The sequence below is a fragment of the Saccostrea cucullata genome, unplaced genomic scaffold, assembly GCF_032062105.1.
Source record: "Saccostrea cucullata isolate Sc308-1 unplaced genomic scaffold, CSIRO_AGI_Scuc_v1 ctg11724, whole genome shotgun sequence".
In the NCBI taxonomy this organism is placed as follows: domain Eukaryota; kingdom Metazoa; phylum Mollusca; class Bivalvia; order Ostreida; family Ostreidae; genus Saccostrea; species Saccostrea cuccullata.
The window spans coordinates 1-8,639 of NW_026922695.1; the positions used below are offsets into that span (position 1 = coordinate 1).

The 8,639-nt window shown below is 32.4% G+C and overlaps 1 long non-coding RNA gene across 1 annotated transcript; it reads right to left on the reverse strand.

The window, feature by feature from the left end:
- Positions 1–922: 922 nt before the first annotated feature.
- Positions 923–3,765, reverse strand: LOC134262248 (uncharacterized). The gene is made up of 4 exons (XR_009990988.1): positions 3,734–3,765; positions 1,513–1,662; positions 1,336–1,400; positions 923–957 (listed from the first exon to the last, which is right to left on the reverse strand). It is a non-coding gene; the product is annotated as an uncharacterized LOC134262248 (long non-coding RNA).
- Between the last annotated feature and the right edge of the window lie 4,874 nt (positions 3,766–8,639).

Consider the following 8,639-nt stretch of genomic DNA (forward strand, 5'->3'; position numbering starts at 1 on the left):
CATTGTAACTTTTATATTCTTAAATGAAATCCTGAGATACTTATATTAGCATATTTATAAAAGGTCTTAGAGGAATAAGGCACATAAGGGACATGGGGAGCTTTTGGGGAACTTTGTAACGGCCCCCTTACAATTAGCACTAGTTGAATTCAAAGTGATTATAATTACATGAAGTTATTGAATACCTATTTCAGCAGAGTTGACCATGTACACAATCTATGCATGAAAATCATGACAAGAATTGCTTGTTTAAAATTTCTGTTAAAATCTCAATGCAGTTAATCTCATACATGCACATATAATTTTAGATTAACCTACCCTTAATGAAGTGTTGGTTTTAATTCAAATGCTAAATGAAAAGAGTAAACAAGAATTTAGTTCAAAACTATGTTTGTCAGTCAGTCACAAGTCTCTGAATGAAAGGCAATTTTTTTTTTTATCTACTGTATCAAAATTTTTTATATTTTTAATACCTTTCTTGTTCCATGACAAGTATTTGGATGTCAAAGATCCTTCAAAGAGTGAGGAGTTGAGGGTATACTCCATCAAAAGATCTAAAAATTCCCACTTGGGACCACCTTGGTCAATCCCTTCTTCCATCTCTCCAAATTGATCCGAAAACTTAATAAGAAGGTCGTTAAATGGCATAAAATCTTTCTTTTTAAGTTTTCTGATGGTGCACTCCCAAACATTTTGTCTGTTGACATTGATGCGCGTGACAGCAGATGTTTGAATTTTGGATGACAATATTGTCAAGGTGAGCAAAGGGTCATTTCTAAAAATAATTGAGTTATCATCAATATCATCTATAATACATTTCTTATTGGTTCATTCATTTTCAATGTATCTATGTTAGACTTACTCCTCAGGCTCTGTGGTCAATTCAGGATAATTTGTTTTGTCTATTTCTGATTCAGAGGATAATCGGATGAAATACATGCTACATCAACATAATTCCTATAAAATATAAATTGAAATGGTTAATTAATCTGATAAAGCATAGAAATAATGCCTGTCTCACATCCTAAATTATGCAGCTGACAAGTATGGCACGCTTCATATAGTTAACAATTTGTTAACTATAGTTTTCAACTGTGAAACTATGTTTAGCTCATTCTTGTGAGCTAAGCGTGCCATAGGTTTTAGTCAATTCCCATTGTATTGATGCTTATAATATTGTATAAAGTATTTCAGTTATTGGACTCTGTTCCAAAGGTGATATTAATGTCCATTTGAAATTTCACTGGAATTACTTAAAGAAATAAACTATGAGCAACAAAGTACATGTAATTAAAGCACAAGTGCATCCGCTAAATCACAGGAAAAAATAAATACCTGTAAGTGTCTGGAATATCTGGAAGGGAGTCATCATCAGAGCTCTCAACAGTCAAAACCCTACTCTTAAAAAGAATGCACTATATTAAGTACAATATCTATTTGAAGTAGTATAAACTTATTAAATGTGGCATGAATATACATGCATGTGCATGAAATGTTCTCGATCTAGCTTACTTGCTGTAAGCTTGACTTTGGAATAAGCCAATCTCTCATTTTTACATTGCAAAGTGCAGCAGCCTGTCTCTGGGGACGAGGAATAGAAGAGGATGTAGAGGGTTGTTGGTCAGTCTCCATCACATTAACTTCCTCAAGGGTAACTTCATCCTGGAACATAATAGAATTAAAGTAGCTATGTAAATGTTTGATTTGACAAATCTTAAATTTTCATGATGATTCAACATGTGGTATTACACTTCTCCCATATGTACCTCCATGAAAGAATTGTAATCATACTTTAACAATTGTATGCTTCCTGAGGGCCCTTGATTGGTGTCAACATAAACATTTAGGGTGAATTCACCATGCACGGATACTCTTGTACTTCAACAAGTTTTAGTGATATCGCTACAGACAGAATTTTATCAAAATGATTTTAACATTTTGAATGTGATTAAAATATAAATTTTGGACACAATTTTATCCCTTTTTATTGAGAAAATATCCTCATAAATCGAGGTTTTAAAAATAACTCAGAATTCACCATGGATCAGATACTGTAAACCAATTATTATACCGTCATTTTTTATTCGCGACTGATCGCTAGAGAACTAATCCGCGACGATTAATATCCGCGAACGAGTGGTCACATTTTTTCATTTCCATGAGTATTTTTGAATCAAATTTAAATTTTATATTCACCCATAAACTAGGTAAAATGATAGCGTGAGGTCGGTTTCACATTTTTCAAGACATTCTGTGCATTGCGTCCATTTAAAATCTTATATCCGCCCCTAAAGTGGGTAAAATGTTTACCTTGAGTATACTCCATATACACATTTTCACAACGCTCAGACGAAAAGGGAAAAATAGGAGATTAAAATTGATTTAAAACTCTCAATTGTTAAAGTGCCTCATACTAATTGGGTAATCAACACTTTCCAAGATCTACATAGCCAAGGGGCAATTATTATATATGGTTGGGACAGAGCAGGACTGGGTCATAATTAGCCATAATTAACCAGGCTACCTCGGATCTCGACTCGTCTGTAACAATAAATGAACAATTATAACACAAGCTGAAATGATTTTGACATTCGTTTTTATTTTTTCTGAATGTTTGAAATTAAATTTTAACTGCTTCTTGTACAATAACAGTATAGTCCTTCCTTGATTAATTATTGAACCGTCGGATCGGTTTTGAAAAAAGGGCAAATAACTCTAAATAAAACATAATATAGGAATATAATGAACAACTGGTTCGCGACAATAAATATCCGCGGCCCAGGGGATCTGCGGAACTGGATATTTCGCACGCGTATAATACTTGGTTTACAGTATTATTTACCATGCATCGGACAGACGGTATTTGGAGCAAAAAAATATCATACCTTTATCATAATGCTTTAAAGTCCTTGATATGGATATATTTTATATTTTATTTAAGAAATCACCCTCAACATAAATTTAATTGACGATTTTGTTGCATAAATGTAGAACCATTCGAGATACCTCACTCTGCCTTAAAAATGCTTTAAAATGCTTGTAATGCGGTAATTTGCGCCATTGTCTCATGGTTTATAATTTTCTGGTTTGTAGAGATAAATGGAGTCAAATTCTAGACGTCATATATCGATAATTTGTTTTTTGAATAAAAATATAGAATTTTTATTTTCTATTTCCGCAAAAAACAGCTGTCAATTAGGTTCTGCATAAAAATGGTGGTGCTTATACCTTTGCATCAGAAAGTGTCCCATTCGTGTCCGTCTAGAAAAAACCAGCTCTAGAAAAAATTATACAAGCATTGAAGAGATTTTTTTTTAAAATTATGCAAAATTGCCAAAACTTTAACAAAATTCACCAAAGTCTGACTTGTTCCGTTGAAGTCGAATTTAAAGAACGATAACTCTAAAAATTGCTAAATCATAAATTCCTGGTTATTCCCCTTTGATGATGTAAAATATGACATAACTTTAAGGCCATTATCGGGGTATTTTTATCACGGCATGATAATGACAATCGGTGTCATTAGAAAATTTAAATCTTCATCTTTAAGACAGAAACAAATAAATACATGGAACTCTTAAGTTGAAAGAGAGTTTATTGCCTAAAGTTGTCCGAAGCAAGGTATGTGTCCGATGCATGGTGAACTCACCCTACACATTATAGAGAAGTGTAATTTACAAAAGAACCAGAAAAAAACTTCAACCTTTTACTTTTAGAATATTTTTATACATACCTCACTTAGCCAGGTAACTTGTAACACAGAACTTAAAGGAGGCCAACATTCCTCAAACACCCATGATATAAATGAGAATATAAAGGATTCTCCTTTCCAGGAATAGCTACTTTAAAAAATTTGGATGAAGATGGCATACTGCCAATAAAATTCATCAAAACCTGCAAATAAAAAAGAATAAAAAGGTAATATCATAATTTTACATCTCACCAGTTACAACACCTCTAATATCAAGCTTTACCATAATAGACCCTCAGAGATCAGCAGAGCTCAAATCCAGAAAATTTTTTTCACCCAAAAATGTAACCTATTTACTCCCTGAATTTCAAATTACTATGCAGATTTTTATTTCCAAAAAAATGATAAATTTTAGAGTATTTTGTTCATAGTAAAAAAAAAAAATGCTAAGGACAGTTGCTGCGTGCATTTATTTAGATAAATTTTGAAAATACCAGCAAGACCTTTAGCATTTATTTAGATAAATTTTGAAAATACCAGCAAAACCTTTAGTATAAAACTGAGAAACAATCTTTTTTGACAAAGAAGATGACATACTATAGGTAAAATAACCACATGCTACACTAATATCTTTTCCTGAACCCACATTTACCATGATATTGTAACGAGAGTATATGAGTGTGAAAAAAATCTTCATTAATAGTATGGCATTTAGTTCAGATAAATCAAAGGAAATTGGCATTGGATCCCTAATAAAATATAAATTTATGCATGTACAAACCCTGTGTAAGCTTCTTAAAAAAAGAGAACTATAGAGAATTTAAGAGATTCCATCTATCTGTAAAATGACATATACAAAATCAATTTTATCTAAATTTTCCCCATTCTTTCCCCCGAAATGAAAATTATTGTTGCTTTTACTATCAGTAAGAATATTCCTGGTAATTTAAAAATATGTATTTTCTTTTGTGAAGTATCAAACACTGAGTTAACCTTAATTTATATCAGTAGCTAGGTAATTTTTGTATCAATCCCCCCCTTCGTATGCAGTACTTTAGTGGTGTAATACTTATCTACAGTCGCTAGCTTCTGCGTAACTGTGTGCCCCATTTTTTTATCAATGCGTGTTTTGACAAATTCAATACATGTCATTTCTGCAAATACGCCCCTTAATATTTGACTTAAATCCTAAGGGTTATTTTTTTTTTTATTTTAATAGATCCTTTGTTAATATGATAAAAGAAGCTACTTAAACTCATACAAATGACACCATGGTCAATGACCTCTTGACCTTGACTGTGACCTTATGCTAAAATTAGTTTTTTTAATTTTCGCCATGTTTTAACCATAGGAAATAAAGTTTACATTTTTCGTATGCTTACTTCACTGATAGTTCTTTCAAATGACAAGATCATTGACCTTTTGACCTTTGACTGTAATCTAAATGCTTAAACTAGCTTTTTTAAATTTTTACCATATCTTTTGAACCATAGCAGATGGAGACTTCATATTTGGTATGCATACTACACTAATAATGTTCTTTTAAATGACAATTAGGATCAAAGACCTTATGACCTTGACTGTGACCTATATGCTAAAAATACCCTATATACTCGCCTATAAGTCGGATTTTTGGTAGTTAATTTCTGGTCCAAAACTCTGTGTCCGACTTATATGCGAGCTATAAAATGAATGGTATTTTATGAGGTCAGTCTCTATGATACAAGCTTATTAAATACAACCGACTTATAGGCAGACCGACTTATAGGCGAGTATATACGGTATTTTTTTTTAAACTTTGTTTCCGCCAGGAGCATAGTGTTTCCAACTGATTTGAATCCAAACCATCTATTACATTCATTACACTTAATCTTAATTTTTTGCATGGGTAGAATATAAATCTTACCTCCACTGGTGTGGTTTGCAAAAATCTTCTTGTTAGGGTATTGCCGTTTAATTTTTATTCTATCCCTCCTCTGGTTCAGTTGGTATTTTTAATCTTTTTCCTCTCTCAACTTAAAAATTGTTTAATATGTACAAAGGGTGACATTACATATGTAAGTTCTGTGAGGTTATTTATCAAATTGAACATTAATCATTGTTATCAGTTCACTATATATTGTGTATAATGCTAATTACTCAATCATGATATTAATAGGTACACAGATTTTATGAAACAAGATGATTCTAAAAAGAGTCCTATGGGCAACATCACTCACCTAATAGCATTTCTTTACCAGATTTCCCCTTTCTTTTCCCTTTTTGTGACCCCCCCCTACCCCCGGGGGTAATAATTTGGACAATACAAAATAAAAATACCACCATGAGCACTTTCAAATAAGTTACAGCTTTTCTCCCCAAAAACCCCCCCCCCCCCCCCCCCCCCCCAAAAAAAAAAAAGATTTTTCCTAATATTTATTTCAATGTCAAACTTGGTTTACATATTGTGACCCTGCCCTACCTCCAGGGGTCATGATTTGCACAATTTAAAATCTACACTATCCAAAAATGAATCCAAATAAGTTTAGCTTTTCTGTGCAAGTTGTTTTTGAGATTTTTTAATGACCCCACCCTATTTTTGTCTTTTCTTGATTATCCCCCCCTTGCGAGGGGACATGTCCCTTCATTTTAACAATTTATATTCCCCTTCACCCAAGGTTGCTTTGTACCAAATTTGGTTAACATTGACCCCGTGGTTCTCGAGAAGAAGTTGAAAATGTGAAAATTTTTACAGACAGACGGAGGGAATGGGCAAAATTTGTCTTAAGGTTTCTTGAGCCTTTAACTCAGGTGAGCTAAAAAGTGCTCACTTTCTGAAAATTCGGCATTCTTTGTTCTTGCTCTTTGATCTTTTGAACCTTTAATAAAAGAATTATTTTTAATCTGAAGTTAATATCTCAAATGTGTTATTCAGAAATTCTTGGCAATGTCTTTTTATATTCATTTTAAAAAAATATGTCCACAAAACTTCAATATTTTTTTAAAAAATTTTAAATTTAAGGTAGTAGACAAATAATTTTTTGGATTAATGTGCAATTGGGTTTTGGGAAATTTTGGGGGGGGGGGGGTCATAAAACTTTTTTTCTTACCAAAAATACCTGGCCCCTTTGAACCCATCTCCATTTAATGTAATAGGCTAATAGCCACATTATTAAAAGTTTGTTTGCTAAAATGCATCCTGAATGAGCAATAAAGTTAATTCAGAAGTTTCTTTTTTCCCCCACAAGTTAAATGGTGGAAAATAACCTTCTTTTCCTACATCTAGACCTACTTAAAGCTGAACACTTCTCATAAATAGCCACCGTCAGACAGGTATATAAATTGTTCCGATTTCATTACACCAGATTGCACATTTGGAAACTTTGGCCAACATAAGTAGTATTATTCATTTCTTTTTCTTAGATTTTTTTTGTTTATTCCTTGTTTTTATGTACATTTCTGTTTGTAAACAATATATTAACAAGATTTTTCATGATGCTTTTGTTTTGAAAAAAATATGTAAAAATTGATGATTTCATCATGCCCGAGAGCATGGCTCTAGACGGTATAAGAAATATGACTAAACTTGTCGGATCTCTACAGCAAAATACAGTGAACTGACAAGCGATCGGGCTCTTAAAATAGGGGTTGTAGAGAGCATTGAAAAATGGGAAAGAAATATGGCGGACTATGCTTTTTACAAGTAGTGTTAGCTTCAATATGAAAACTAACTTTTTCTCTATCTTTACGCAAACTCTCCTGATATTCTATGTCTTGAAGAGCCATTAAATTGCGTCTTTTTTGGATATTTTCCATCTATAAACAAAAAATAAATATGCTAAATATTAATATTAAAATATGAATTAAATAAATAAAAATTAACACCAGGTGAGTACAAAAAATTTTGTGATATGCAACATATATATACATTTATTTTGAAAAAATATTTTGTTTATTTTAATGCAAAATTTTTTTTATAATCAATTGAACAAATCGTTATTTATATTGCATTGTACAAAGCTCAATGCTGACTAAATAAATTTTATATATAAAGCATATCCATGTGACTGTAGATGTCACAATTACGTAGCAAAAATTATTTTCAAAGTAGACGTTGGGACTGATAACCGGTTTTTTATGGAGAAAGGTTGGCGAAGAGTGGATGCCATGTTGTCTCTTGCAACCTCCAACACCGAAGTTTAGTTTAATGATATGGGGCTGCATCACTTCAACAGTGTAAGGATTGTGACTGTTGTAGATGGTAACATTAATGCTCAAAAATACATTAATATAATTGAAGATCAACTTTTGCCAGATATATCTTTTCCTCGAAAAATATATAACTATATATTTCAAGACGACAACGCTCCTATTCACAGAGCCCGGATAGTTCAAGAATATAAATTACAGAATAATCTGCATTCATTGGTTTGGCCCGCTCAGACTCCTGATTTGAACATTATTGAAAATATCTGGTTGAGACTGAAAAACAGAACTGAAAAACGGCAATAAAATATTCTTGCGTAAATATCAGCTGGAGGCAGTCATTCGACGTATCTGGATAAACATGTGACATGTTTTCTATATAAACAAGAGATGTTTGTAACTAAAACACATATATGCCCCCTCTTAGACATATTAAGAACTTTTCTAAGTCCAAGGGACATAACTCTGTCTAAAATGGCTTGATTAGACCTAATTTGCAGAACTTAAATCTTGTGAAAAATGATCATACCCAATACAAAACTTTACCTAGATATTCTTAGGATAAATCTGTATACCAAATTTCATTTCAACTGTATACCAAATTTCATTTCAGTATGTGCAAAAGTTGTGAAGCAAATGAAAGGAAACTAAAAGGTGGACAGACAGACAGACCAACTGGCTGACAGACAGCAGCAAAGCAATATGCCCTCCTTTCTTCTTGGAGGAGTATAAAAAAAATTGTACTGTAGGTGTTATTTATAGA